The sequence below is a fragment of the Kogia breviceps genome, chromosome X (genome assembly GCF_026419965.1).
Source record: "Kogia breviceps isolate mKogBre1 chromosome X, mKogBre1 haplotype 1, whole genome shotgun sequence".
Classification (NCBI taxonomy): Eukaryota; Metazoa; Chordata; class Mammalia; order Artiodactyla; family Physeteridae; genus Kogia; species Kogia breviceps.
In genome coordinates, this window is record NC_081330.1 from 86,999,577 (window position 1) to 87,012,970 (window position 13,394).

Consider the following 13,394-nt stretch of genomic DNA (forward strand, 5'->3'; position numbering starts at 1 on the left):
GAAAGATCAGCTGTTAACCTTATGGGGATTCCGTTGTAAGTTATTTGTTGCTTTTCACTTGCTGTTTTAATTTTTTCCTTTGTATTTAATTTCTTTTTCTGGTATTCTTGCCTCTCACTGTTGTGGCCTCTCCCGTTGCAGAGCACAGGTTCCAGACGCACAGGTTCAGCAGCCATGGCTCAAGGGCCTAGCCGCTCCGCGACATCAGCAGGCGTACTCTCAACCACTGTGCCACCAGGGAAGCCCTGTATTTAATTTTTGATAGTTTGATTAACATGTGTCTTGGCTTGTTTCTCCTTGGATTTATCCTGTATGGGACTTTTTGTGCTTACTTGACTTGACTGACTATATTCTTTCCCATATTAGGGGAATTTTCAACTATCACCTCTTCAAATATTTTCTTAGTCTCTTTTTTTTGCTCTCCCTCTGGGACCACTATAATTCAAATGTTGGTGTGGTTAATGTTGTCCCAGAAGTCTCTGAGACTGTACTCAATTCTTTTCATTCTTTTTTCTTTATTCTGCTCTGCAGTAGTTATTTCCACTATTTTATCTTCCAGGTGACTTATCCATTCTTCTGCCTCAGTTATTCTGCTATTGATGCCTTCTAGAGTAGTTTTAATTTCATTTATTGTGTTGTTCATCTTTGCTTGTTTCCTCTTTAGTTCTTCTAGGTCCTTGTTAAATGTTTTTTGTATTTTCCCCATTCTATTTCCAAGATTTTGGATCCTCTTTACTATCATTACTCTGAGTTCTTTTTCAGATAGGCTTCCTATTTCCTCTTCATTTGTTTGGTGTGGTGAGTTTTTACCTTGCTCCTTCATCTGCTATGCATTTCTCTGTCTTCTCATTTTGCTTAACTTACTGGGTTTGGGGTCTCCTTTTCACCAGCTGCAGGTTCATATTTCCTGTTCTTTCTTGTGGCTGCCCCCAGTGGGTAAGGTTGGTTCAGTGGGTTGTGTAGGCCTCCTTATGGAGGGGACTGGTGCCTGTGTTCTGGTGGATGAGAGTGGATCTTGCCTTCCTGGTGGGCAGGACCACATCTGGTGGTGTGTTTTGGGGTGTCTGTGACCTTATTATGATTTTAGGCAGCCTCCCTGCTAGTGGGTGGGGTTGTGTTCCTGTCTTGCTAGTTGTTTGGCATATGGTGTCCAGCACTGTAGCTTGCTGGTTGTTGAGTGGATTTGGGTCTTAGCATTGAGATGGAGATCTCTGGGACAGCTTTCACCATTTGATATTATATGAGGCTGGGAGGTCTCTGGTGGACCAATGTCGTGAACTTGGCTCTTCCACCTCAGAGGCTCAGACCTGACACTCGGCCAGAGTACCAAGACCCTGTCAGCCACTTGGCTCAGAATAAAAGGGAGAAGAAAAAAGAAAGAAAGAAAGAAAGAAAGAAAGAAAGAAAGAAAGAAAGAAAGAAAGAAAGAAAGAAAGAAAGAAAGAAAGAAAGAAAGAAAGAAAGAAAGAAAGAAAGAAAACATAATAATAAAATAGTTAATAAAAAAAATTTAAATTATTAAAAATAAAAAAAGTAATTTGAAAAAAGAAAGAAGATAACAACCATACCAAAAAAACAAATCCACCAATGATAACAAACTCTAAAAATTATACAAAAACAAACAAACAAGCAAAATGGACAGACAGAACCCTAGGACAAATGGTAAAAGCAAAGCTATACAGGCAAAATGACACAAAGAAGCATACACATACACACCCACAGAAAGAGAAAAAGGAAAAAAATGTATATTAAAAAAATAAAGGAATAAAGCAACCAAAGCAATAAACAAATCTACCAATAATAATAAGCTCTAAATACTAAACTAAAATAAACATAAAAGCAGAAACAAATTAGATGCAGAAAGCCAACCCCAAGTTGACAGTTGCTCCCAAGGTCCATTGCCTACATTTTGGGATGGTTTGTTGTCTATTCAGGTATTCCAGAGATGCAGGGTACATCAAGTTGATTGTGGAGATTTAATCTGCTCCTCCTGAGGCTGCTTGGAGAAATTTCCCTTTCTCTTCTTTGTTTGTACAGCTCCTGGTGTTCAGGTTTGGATTTGGCCCTGCCTCTGCATGTAGGTTGCCTGAGGGCAACTGTTCTTTGCTCAGACAGGATGGGGTTAAAGGATCAGCTGATTAGGGGGCTCTGGCTTACTCAGGTCATGGGGAAGGAGGGGTATGTAATGTGGTGTGAGCTTGTGGCAGCAGAGGCTAGTGTCATGTTGAAACAGCCTGAGGCATGTCATGTGTTCTCCCAGGGAAGTTGTCCATGGATCACAGGACCCTGGCAGTGGCATGCTGCACAGGCTGCTGGGGGTGTGTGGATAGTGACCTGTGCTTTCACATAAGCTTCTTGGTAGCTGCAGCAGCAGCCTTAGCATTTCATGTCCGTCTTTGGTTTCCGTGTGATAGCTGTGGCTCACGCCCATCTCTGGAGCTCGTTTATGCAGTGCTCTGAATCCCCTCTCCTCTCGCACGCCAAAACAATGGTCTCTTGCTTCTTAGGCAGGTCCAGACTTTTCCTGGACTCCCTCTAGCTAGCTGTGGCACACTAGCTCCCTTCAGGCTGTCTTCAGGTAGCCAACCTCAGGTCTCTCCCTGGGATCTGACCTCCAAAACACCAGTCTCATCTTCCAGCGCTCACCCACCCAAGTGGGTGAACAGACAAGGCTCTCAGGCTGGTGAGTGCTGATCAGCAGCGATCCTCTGTGTGGGAATCACTCCACTTTGCCCTCCACAACTTTGCTGCTGTGCTCTCCTCTCTGGCTCTGAAGCTTTCCTCCCGCCACTGCTGTCTCCACCAGTGAAGTGACTTCCTAGTGTGTAGAGACTTTTCCTCCTTCACAGCTCCCTCCCAGAGGTGCAGGTCCCATCCCTAATCTTTTGTCTCTGTTTTTCCTTTTTTCTTTTCCCCTACCCAGGTACATGGGGAGTTTTTTGCCTTTTGGGAAGTCTGAGGTCTTCTGCCAGCTTTCAGTAGTTGTTGTGTAGGAGTTGTTCCACATGCAGATATAATTTTGATGTATTTGTGGGAAGGAAGGTGATATCCAAGTCTTACTCCTCCTCCATCTTGAATGTCCCTCTAATTTATGTTATATTAATCATGTGCTAGCAAAATTGATTGAAAACTTGTTCTCAACTACTCTCAAAGCCTTTTTTGCTTTACAAATGTTTTGTTTAGTTGCACATCATTTCTTTAAGACCCTAATCCTAAGTATTTGGGGTTACATAAATGAATAAGGGACAATTTCCGCCAATGAGCAGCTGAAATTCTAGAGAGAAAGATATAAATATCTCATTTCAATATAATTTGGGAAGCACAATGCTAGAAACATGTAGGGGTGCAATGAGTTAATGAGATAGATGTTATTATCCCAGATTATCATATGAGGAAATGGAGGCTTGAAGAGGTTAAGTGACTTGCCCTTTACCTCTCAGTGGCATGACTGAGCAGTGCACTAGGACCCAGGTCTTTTGACTACAAATAGAGTCCATTTTTTCCCTTCTGTCTATAGAAAAGTTACTATTGGCAGGAAAGCAGTGCCCAGGTGGTAAAACAGGTAAGTGTGGTATCAGTGTGATAATAAATTATTTATATATTTTTCTCTTTGGAAATAGCTGTTGATGGGGAGGAGGAAGATGGCGGAAGAGTAAGACGTGGAGATCACCTTCCTCCCCACAGATACATCAGAAATACATCTACATGTGGAAGAACTCCTACAGGACACCCATTGAATGCTGGCAGAAGACCTCAGACTTCCCCAAAGGCAAGAAACTCCCCACGTACCTGGGTAGGGCAAAAGAAAAAAGAAAAAAACAGAGACAAAAGAATAGGGACTGGACTCACACCAGTGGGAAGGATCTGTGAAGGAGGAAATGTTTCCACACACTAGAAGCCCCTTCACAGGCGGAGACTGTGGGTGGTGGAGGGGGTAAGCTTGAGAGCCATGGAGGAGAACACAGCAACAGGGATGTGGAGGGGGAAGTGGAGAGATTCCTGCACAGAGTATCCGTGCCAACCAGCACTCACCAGCCTGAGAGGCTTGTCTGCTCACCCACCGGGGTGGGCAGGGGCTGGGAACTGAGGCTTGGGCTTTGGTCAGATTGCAGGGAGAGGACTGGGGTTGGTGGCGTGAACACAGCCTGGAGGGGTTAGTGTAGCATGGCTAACTGGGAGGGAGTCCGGGAAAAAGTCTGGACCTGCCAAAGAGGCAAGAGACTTTTTCTTCCCTCTTTGTTTCCTGGTGCGTGAGGAGAGGGGATTAAAAGTGCTGCTTAAAGGAGCTCCAGAGACAGGTGCAAGCCGTGGCTATCAGCGCGGAACCCAGAGACGGCCATGAGATGCTAAGGTTGCTGCTGCCACCACCAAGAAGCTTGTGTGCGAGCATAGGTCACTATCCACACTGCCTCTCCTGCGAGACTGTGTAGCCCGCCACTGCCAGGGTCCCATGATCCAGGGACAAAGTCCCCAGGAGAATGCAATGCGTACATCAGGCGGATGCAATGTAACACCAGCCTCTGATGCCACAGGCTCACCCCACATCCGTACCCTTCCTGCCCCCTGGCCTGAGTGAGCCAGAGCCCACGAATCAGTGGCTCCTTTACCCCGTCCTGTCTGAACAAAGAACAGATGCCCTCAGGCGACCTACACACAGAGGTGGGGCAAAATCCAAAGCTGAACACTGGGAGCTGTGCAAACAAAAAACAGAAAGAGAAATTTCTCCAGCAACCTCAGGAGCAGCGGATTAAATCTCCACAATCAACTTAATGTACCCTGCATCTGTGGAATACCTGATTAGACAACGAATCATCCCAAATTGAGGAGGTGGACTTAGAGAACAAGATATATTATTTTCTCCCATTTCCCTTGTTTTGTGAGTGTGTATGTGTATGCTTCTGTGTGAGGTTTTGTCTCTATAGCTTTGCTTTCACCATTTGTCCTAGGGTTCTGTATGTCCATTTTTCTTTTTACTTAAAAAAATTCGTTTCTTAATAATTATTTTTTCTTTTATTTTAATGACTTTATTTTTTTATCTTATTTTATTTTATCCTCTTTCTTTCTTTCTCTCTTTCTTTCTTTCTTTCTTTCTTTCTTTCTTTCTTTCTTTCTTTCTTTCTTTCTTTCTTTCTTTCTTTCTTTCTTTCTACTTTTTCTCCCTTTTTCTCTAAGCTGTGTATATGAAAGGCTCTTGGTGTTTCAGGCAGGAGTCAGTGCTGTGCCTCTGAGGTGGGATAGCCAACTTAAGGACACTGGTCCACAAGAGACCTCCCAGCTCCATGTAATAGCAAATGGCAAAAATCACCCAGAGATCTCCATCTCAACGCCAAGACCCAGCTTCACTGAAGGACCAGCAAGCTACAGTGCTGGACACCCTATAACAAACAACTAGCAAGACAGGAACACAGCCCCATCCATTAGCAGAGAGGTTGACTAAAATCAAAATAACGCCTCAAACACCCAGAAACACACCACCAGAAGTGGAACTGCTCACCAGAAAGACAAGATACAGCCTCACCCACCAGAACACAGGCACTAGTCCCCTCCACCAGGAAGCCTAATCAACCCACTGAACCAACCTCAGACATTGGGGGCAGACAGCAAAAACAATGGAAACTACGAAACTGCAGGCTACAAAAAGGAGAACCCAAACACAGTAAGATAAGCAAAATGAGAAGACAGAAAAATGCACAGCAGATGAAGGAGCAAGGTAAAAACCCACCAGACCTAACAAATGAAGGGGAAATAGGCAGTCTACCTGAAAAAGAATTCAGAATAATGATAGTAAAGAGGATCCAAAATTTTGGAGATAGAATAGAGAAAATGCAAGAAACATTTAACAAGGACCTAGAAGAACTAAAGAGGAAACAAGCAATGTTGGACAACAGAATAAATGAAATTAAAAATACTCTAGAAGGGAACAATAGCAGAATACTGAGGCAGAAAAACTGATAAGTGACTGGGAAGATAAAAGAGTGGAAATAACTACTGCAGAGCAGAATAACAAAAAAATAATGAAAAGAACTGAGGACAGTCTCAGAGACCTCTGGGACAACATTAAACGCACCAACATTTGAATTATAGGGGTCCCAAAAGAAGAAGAGGAAAAGAAAGGAACTGAGAAAGTATTTGAAGTGATATAGTTGAAAACTTCCTGAATATGGGAAAGGAAATAGTTAATCAAGTCCAGGAAGCACAGAGAGTCCCATACAGGAGAAATCCAAGGAGAAACACGCAAAGACACATATTAATTAAACTATCAAAAATTAAACACAAAGAAAACATATTAAAAGCAGAAAGGGAAAAAAAACAAATAACACACAAGTGAATCTCCAGAAGGTTAACAGCTGATCTTTCAGCAGAAACTCTGAAAGCCAGAAGGGAGTGACAGGACATATTTACAGTGATGAAGGAGAAAACCCTACAACCAATATCACTCTACTCAGCAAGGATCTCATTCAGATTTGATGGAGAAATTAAAACCTTTACAGACAAGCAAAAGCTGAGGGAGTTCAACACCACCAAAGCAGCATTACAACAAATGCTAAAGGAACTTCTGTAGGCAATAAAAACAAGAGAAGAGAAGGACCTACAATAAAAAACTCAAAAATTAAGAATATGGGAAAAGGAACATACATATTGATAATTACCTTAAATGTAAATGGATTAAATGCTCCCACCAAAAGACACAGCCTGGCTGAATGGATACAAAAACAAGACCCATATATATGCTGTCTACAAGAGACCCACTTCAGACCTAGGGACACATACAGACTGAAAGTGAGGGGATGGAAAACGATATTCCATGCAAATGGAAATCAGAAGAAAGCTGGATTGCAATTCTCATATCAGACAAAATAGACTTTAAAATAAAGTCTGTTACAAGAGACAAATAAGGACACTACATAATGATCAAGGGGTCAATCCAAGAAGAAGATATGACAATTGTAAATATTTATGCATCCAACTTATGAGCACCTCAATATATAAGTCAAATACTAACAGAAATAAAATGGGAAATCAATAGTAACACATTCATAGTAGGGGACTTTAACAACCCACTATCACCAATGGACAAATCATCCAAAATGGAAATAAATAATGAAACACAAGCTTTAAATGATACATTAAACAACATGGACTTAATTGATATTTATAGGACATTCAATCCCAAAACAACAGAATACACATTTTTCTCACGTGGTCATGGAACATTCTCCAGGATAGATCATATCTTGGGTCACAAACCAAACCTTGGTAAATTTAAGAAAATTGAAATTGTATCAAGTATCTTTTCTGATGACAATGCTATGAGACTAGATATCAATTATAGGAAAAGATTTGTAAAAAATACAAACACATAGAGGCTAAACAATACACTACTTAATACTGAAGTGATCACTGAAGAAGTCAAAGAGGAAATCTAAAAATACCTAGAAACAGATGAAAATGGAGACAAATGACCCAAAACCTATGGCGTTCAGCAAAAGCAGATCTAAGAGGGAAGTTTATAGCAATACAATCCTACCTTAAGAAACCGGAAACATCTCGAATAAACAACATAACCTTGGGCCTAAAGCAATTAGAGAAAGAAGAACAAAAAAACCCCACAAAGTTAGTAGAAGGAAAGGAATCATAAAGATCAGATCAGAAATAAATGAAAAACAAATGAAGGAAATGATAGCAAAGATCAATAAACCTAAAAGCTAGTTCTTTGAGAAGATAAACAAAATTATAAACCATTAGCCAGACTCATCAAGAAAAAAAAGGGAGAAGACTCAAATCAATAGAATTAGAAATGAAAAAGGAGAAGTAAAAACTGACTGCAGAAATACAAAAGATCATGAGAGATTACTACAAGCAACTCTGTGCCAAAAAAATGGACAATCTGGAAGAAATGGACAAATTCTTAGAAATGCACAACCTGCCAAGACTGAATCAGGAAGAAATAGCAAATGCAAACAGACCAATCACAAGAACTGAAATTGAAACTGTGATTAAAATCGTCCAACAAACAAAAGCCCAGGACCAGATGGAGTCACAGGCGAATTCTATCAAACATTTAGAGAAGAGCTAACACCTGTCCTTCTCAAACTCTTCCAAAAGATAGCAGAGGGTGCAACACTCCGAAACTCGTTCTATGAGGCCACAATCACCCTGATACCAAAATCAGACAAGGATGTCACAAAGAACAAAAACTACAGGCCAATATCACTGATGAACATAGATGCAACTTTCCTCAACCAAAAACTAACAAATACAATCCAACAGCACATTAAAAGGATCATACACCATGATCAACTGGGGTTTATTCCAGGAATGCCAGGATTCTTCAATATATGCAAATCAATCTACGTGATATACCATATTAACAAACTGAAGGAGAAAAACCATATGATCATCTCAATAGATGCAGAGAAAGCTTTTGACAAAATTCAACACCCATTTATGTTAAGAACTCTGCAGAACGTAGGCATAGAGGGAACTTTCCTCAAAATAATAAAGGCCATATATGACAAACCCACGACCAACATAGTCTTCAGTGGTAAAAAACTAAAACCATTTCCACTAAGATCAGGAACAAGACAAAGTTGCCCACACTCACCACTCTTATTCAACATAGTTTTGGAAGGTTTAGCCACAGCAATCAGAGAAGAAAAGGAAATAAAATAATCCAAATCGGAAAAGAAGAAATAAAGCTGTCACTGTTTGCAGATGGCAAGATACTATACATAGAGAATCCTAAAGATGGTACCAGAAAACTACTGGAGCTAATCAATGAATTTGGAAAAGTAGCAGGATACAAAATTAATGCACAGAAATCTCTGGTATTCCTATACACTAATGATGAAAAATCTGAAAATGAAATTCAAAAAACACTCTCATTTAACATTGCAACAAAATGAATAAAATATCTAGGAATGAAACTACCTAAGGAGACAAAAGACCTGTTAGCAGAAAATTAGAAGACACTGATGAAAGAAATGAAAGATGATACAAATAGATGGAGAGACACACCATGTTCTTGGATTGGAAGAATCAGCACTGTGAAAATGACTCTGCTACCTAATCAATCAACAGATTCAATGCAATCCCTATCAAACTACCACTGGCATTTTTCACAGAACTAGAACAAAAAATTTCACAATTTGTATGGAAACACAAAAGACCCCAAAGAGCCAAAGCAATCTTGAGAACAAAATACAGAGCTGGAAGAAACAGGTTCCCTGACTTCAGAGTATACTACAAAGCTACAGTAATCAAGACACTATGGTACTCGCACAAAAACAGACATATAGATCAATGGAAGAGGATAGAAAGCCCAGAGATAAACCCACACACATATGGTCACTTTATCTTTGATAAAGGAGGCAAGAATATACAGTGGAGAAAAGACAGCCTCTTCAATAAGTGGTGCTGGGAAAACTGGACAGGTACATGTAAAAGTATGAAATTAGAACACTCCTTAACAATATACACAAAAAAAACTCAAAATGGGTTAAAGACTTAAATGTAAGGCCATACACTATCAAACTCTTTGAGGTAAACATAGGCAGAACATTCTGTGACATAAATCACAGAAATAACCTTTTTGACCCACCTCCTAGAGAAATGGAAAAAAAAACAAAAATAAACAAATTGGACATAATGAAACTTCAAAGCTTTTGAACAGCAAAGGAAACCATAAACAAGACCAAAAGACAACCCTCAGAATGGGAGAAAATATTTGCAAATGAAGCAACTGAGAAAGGATTAATCTCCAATATTTACAAGCAGCTCATTCAGCTCAATAACAAAAAAACAAACAACCCAATCCAAAAATGTGCAGAAGATATAAATAAACATTTCTCCAAAGAAGATATACATGTTGCCAACAAACACATAAAAGAATGCTCAACATCATTAATCATTAGAGAAATGAAAATCAGAACTAAAATGCTATATCATCTCACACCAGTCAGAATGGCCATCATCAAAAATCTAGAAACAATAAATGTTGGAGAGGGTGTGGAGAAAAGGGAACACTCTTGCACTGCTGGTGGGAATGTAAATTGATACAACCACTATGGAGAACATTATGGAGGTTCCTTAAATAACTACAAATAGAGCTACCATACTACCCATCAATCCCACTACTGGGCATTTACCGTGAGAAAATTATAATTCAAAAAGAGACATGTACCACAATGTTCATTGCAGCCCTATTTACAGTAGCCAGGAGATGGAAGCAATCTAAGTGCCCATCATCCGATGAAGGGATAAAGAAGATTTGGCATATATATTCAATGGAATATTACTCAGCCATATAAAGAAACAAAATTGAGTTATTTGTAGTGAGGTGGATGGACATAGAGTCTGTCATACAAAGTGAAGTAAGTCAGAAGGATAAAAACAAATACCGTATGTTAACACATATATATGGAATCTAAGAAAAAAAAGTGTCATGAAGAACCTAGGGGTAAGACGGGAATAAAGACACAGACCTACTAGAGAATGGACTTGAGGATATGGGGAACAGGAAGGGTAAGTTGTGACAAAGTGAGAGAGTTTCATGGACATATAGACACTATCAAATGTAAAATAAATAGCTAGTAGTAAGGAGCCACATAGCACAGGGAGAGCAGCTCGGTGCTTTGTGACTACCTAGAGGGGTGGGATATGGAGGGTGGGAGGGAGGAAGATGCAAAAGGCAAGAGATTGGGAACATATGTATATGTATAACTGATTCACTTTGTTATAAAGCAGAAACTAAGACATCATTGTAAAGCAATTATACTCCAATAAAGATGTTAAAAAAAGGAAATAGCTGTTGATCATATTGACTCAGAATGAGAGTGGAGGGGAAAAGTTGAGGCCTTGGGCAGTTCCTCAGTTTTAAAGGTACAATGTAAGCCCTTCCTTATCTCATCTTTTATCAACAGTTCTTTTTAGGGCTCTACCAGAGTTTTAGGCCTCATTAACTGCATGTTGTATATTATCCAGATCTTTATAAGCACTTTAGATAACTTAGGTCTCAGCATAATATTTTTGGTTTAAGTATGGAAATGTGAATTTGTCTCTCTACTGCCTACTACTGAAGTAGAAAGGACATTCATATGGAAATTGAAATTTTTTAAAAAATCTCACTCATCAGCACCAATTAATTAATCCCCAGATGAATAATTTTGCAACACACACCTGCAAACTGCATTGTGAAGTTATGTTTGCATCATTAACCTGAGACCAATCAACTGAGAGTTGTCTAAAGTTGGTAGTCTAAGTCAGATGGAATTCTGAAACCAAATAGTACTTGATGTATATTGTTCACTGGAAAAAAGAGAGTTGTTTTATTTGCTAATATTATGTCTCCTTAAAATGTCTTCCAAGAAGTTGTCTGATTTTAGAACATTATATGTAATGAATACATACCAAATCCTCTATTTTGAAATAGAGATATAAAAGGATATTAGTAGAAAAACTGATTATAATTTCAAAAATGCTGAATTAGTGTTTGTAGACTATTGGCTTTGGTGGGGAACTAAGTAATTACCTTGCCTGTGTTACACACACGTCTGACTTTAGTATGGCAGTAACTTTTCCTGGGACTTCACTTAAGAGCCATGACAATTACTTAAACTTCAGTTAAGTTCTCTTAATGAATATTTGAGAACTATCATTTCCCATGGACTGCTTTAGGTGTTTTAGGATATAATAGGGAACAAGACAAAGTCCCTGTCCTCAGAAAAGTCACAATTTAGTTGGATAGATAAAACATAAACAAGTAAACAAAAATGTTTATTACCATTTCAGGTAGTGATAAGTACTTTTTAAAAGCTGAAAAAAAGGGTAAAAGGCTAGAGAGTAACAAGTGGGAGTGGAGTTATCTTTCAAAGTCAGAAAAGATTTCTCTGAGGAAGTGACATCTGAGCAGAGATCTGAATGGAAAGAAGGAGGAAGGTAAGAGAATATATGAAAAAGGAGTGGTCCAGGCAGAGGGAACAAGTGCAAAGCCCTGATACATAGGCAGGCTTAGTATATTCAAAGAACATCAACAGAACAGTATGGATGGAATTCAGCAGGCCAAGGGGAGAGTGGTACGAAATGAGATCAAAACAGGTCAAGTAAATCCCTGTAAGTCTTATTAAGCAGTATTTGTACTGTGTGATGACAGGCCATCTGAGAGAATTTTTGTTTTGCATATGTGTGTGTCTGTTTTATTTTTCTCTTTAATTAAAATATATTTATTATGGAAATTTTCAAATATATACAAAAGTAGAGAGAATAATATAATGAACCCCTTACACTCATCACCCAGCTTTAATAATTATCAAGTCATCAAGTCATGGCTTCTCTTGTTTTATCTATATACCTACCTACTCCCCACACAACTTCAGATAATTTTGAAGCAAATTTCACACTTCTTATCCTTTCATCATTTGGCATTTATGTTTGAAAGGTAAGGACCATCTGAGAGTTTTATACAGGGGAGTGTTAAGTAAGGAAGATTACTTTGGGGATGAAACAAAATTATATAAGTAAAGAGCCTGTTACATAGTAGGTGCTCTCCAAATAGCAGTTATTATCACTATTACTCTGGCAGGATGCTGATGAAGTTGCAATCTTGAATGAGACTGAGACCAGAATGACCAAGAAGAGTGGAGACAGAACTGAGGATCAGATTGGGGGGGAAAGCCAGCCAGGAGCAAGGTATGGTAGACTTAATAGGGATGGATATTGATAAGGTAAAGGAGCTATTGCCAGCATGGCTGTCAAATCAGAACCAGGTCTGTAGAGAGCCACAGAGAGTCAGGCACACCTCTGAGCTAAGCTCTCTTACTACCACAAGTAGTATCTCTGCTCGTGTGAAGCCTTAAGAAGGCTAGTGGCCCTGCCCAGGCTCAATATTGCCAGAGATTTGTAGAGACTCCAATGCCTCTGTAGAGACTCCAATGCCTCATGACATTTCAGTGGTACAGAACTCGTTTCTGGGGAGTTAATCAAGTCACCTCCCCCTTAACATCCTCCTGAGTCAGGTATTCCAGTTTCTTCTGACTATGGATCTACCAACTGAATGAACTTTTATTATTGCTGTTATTATTATTATTTACCATTGTTGAGTACCAAATATACACCAGGCATTGTTAGGGAGCTTTAGGTACATTATCTCATCTCCTCTCATTGTACATACAGCCTTGTGAAGCTGTTGTTGTTACTACCATTTTATTGATGAGGAAATTGAGGCTGGGAGAGGTTAAGAGACTATCCAAAATAATCCACCTAGAAAGTAAACAACTGGTCTGAATTTAATGCCCAACCATTTACTTCTACACCAGGATACCTTAGAGAAAAGTCACTGTCTTTCATATTCGGACATCTAGGTAGTTCTTGGCAACCTGAGCCACTGAAAGTTGCAC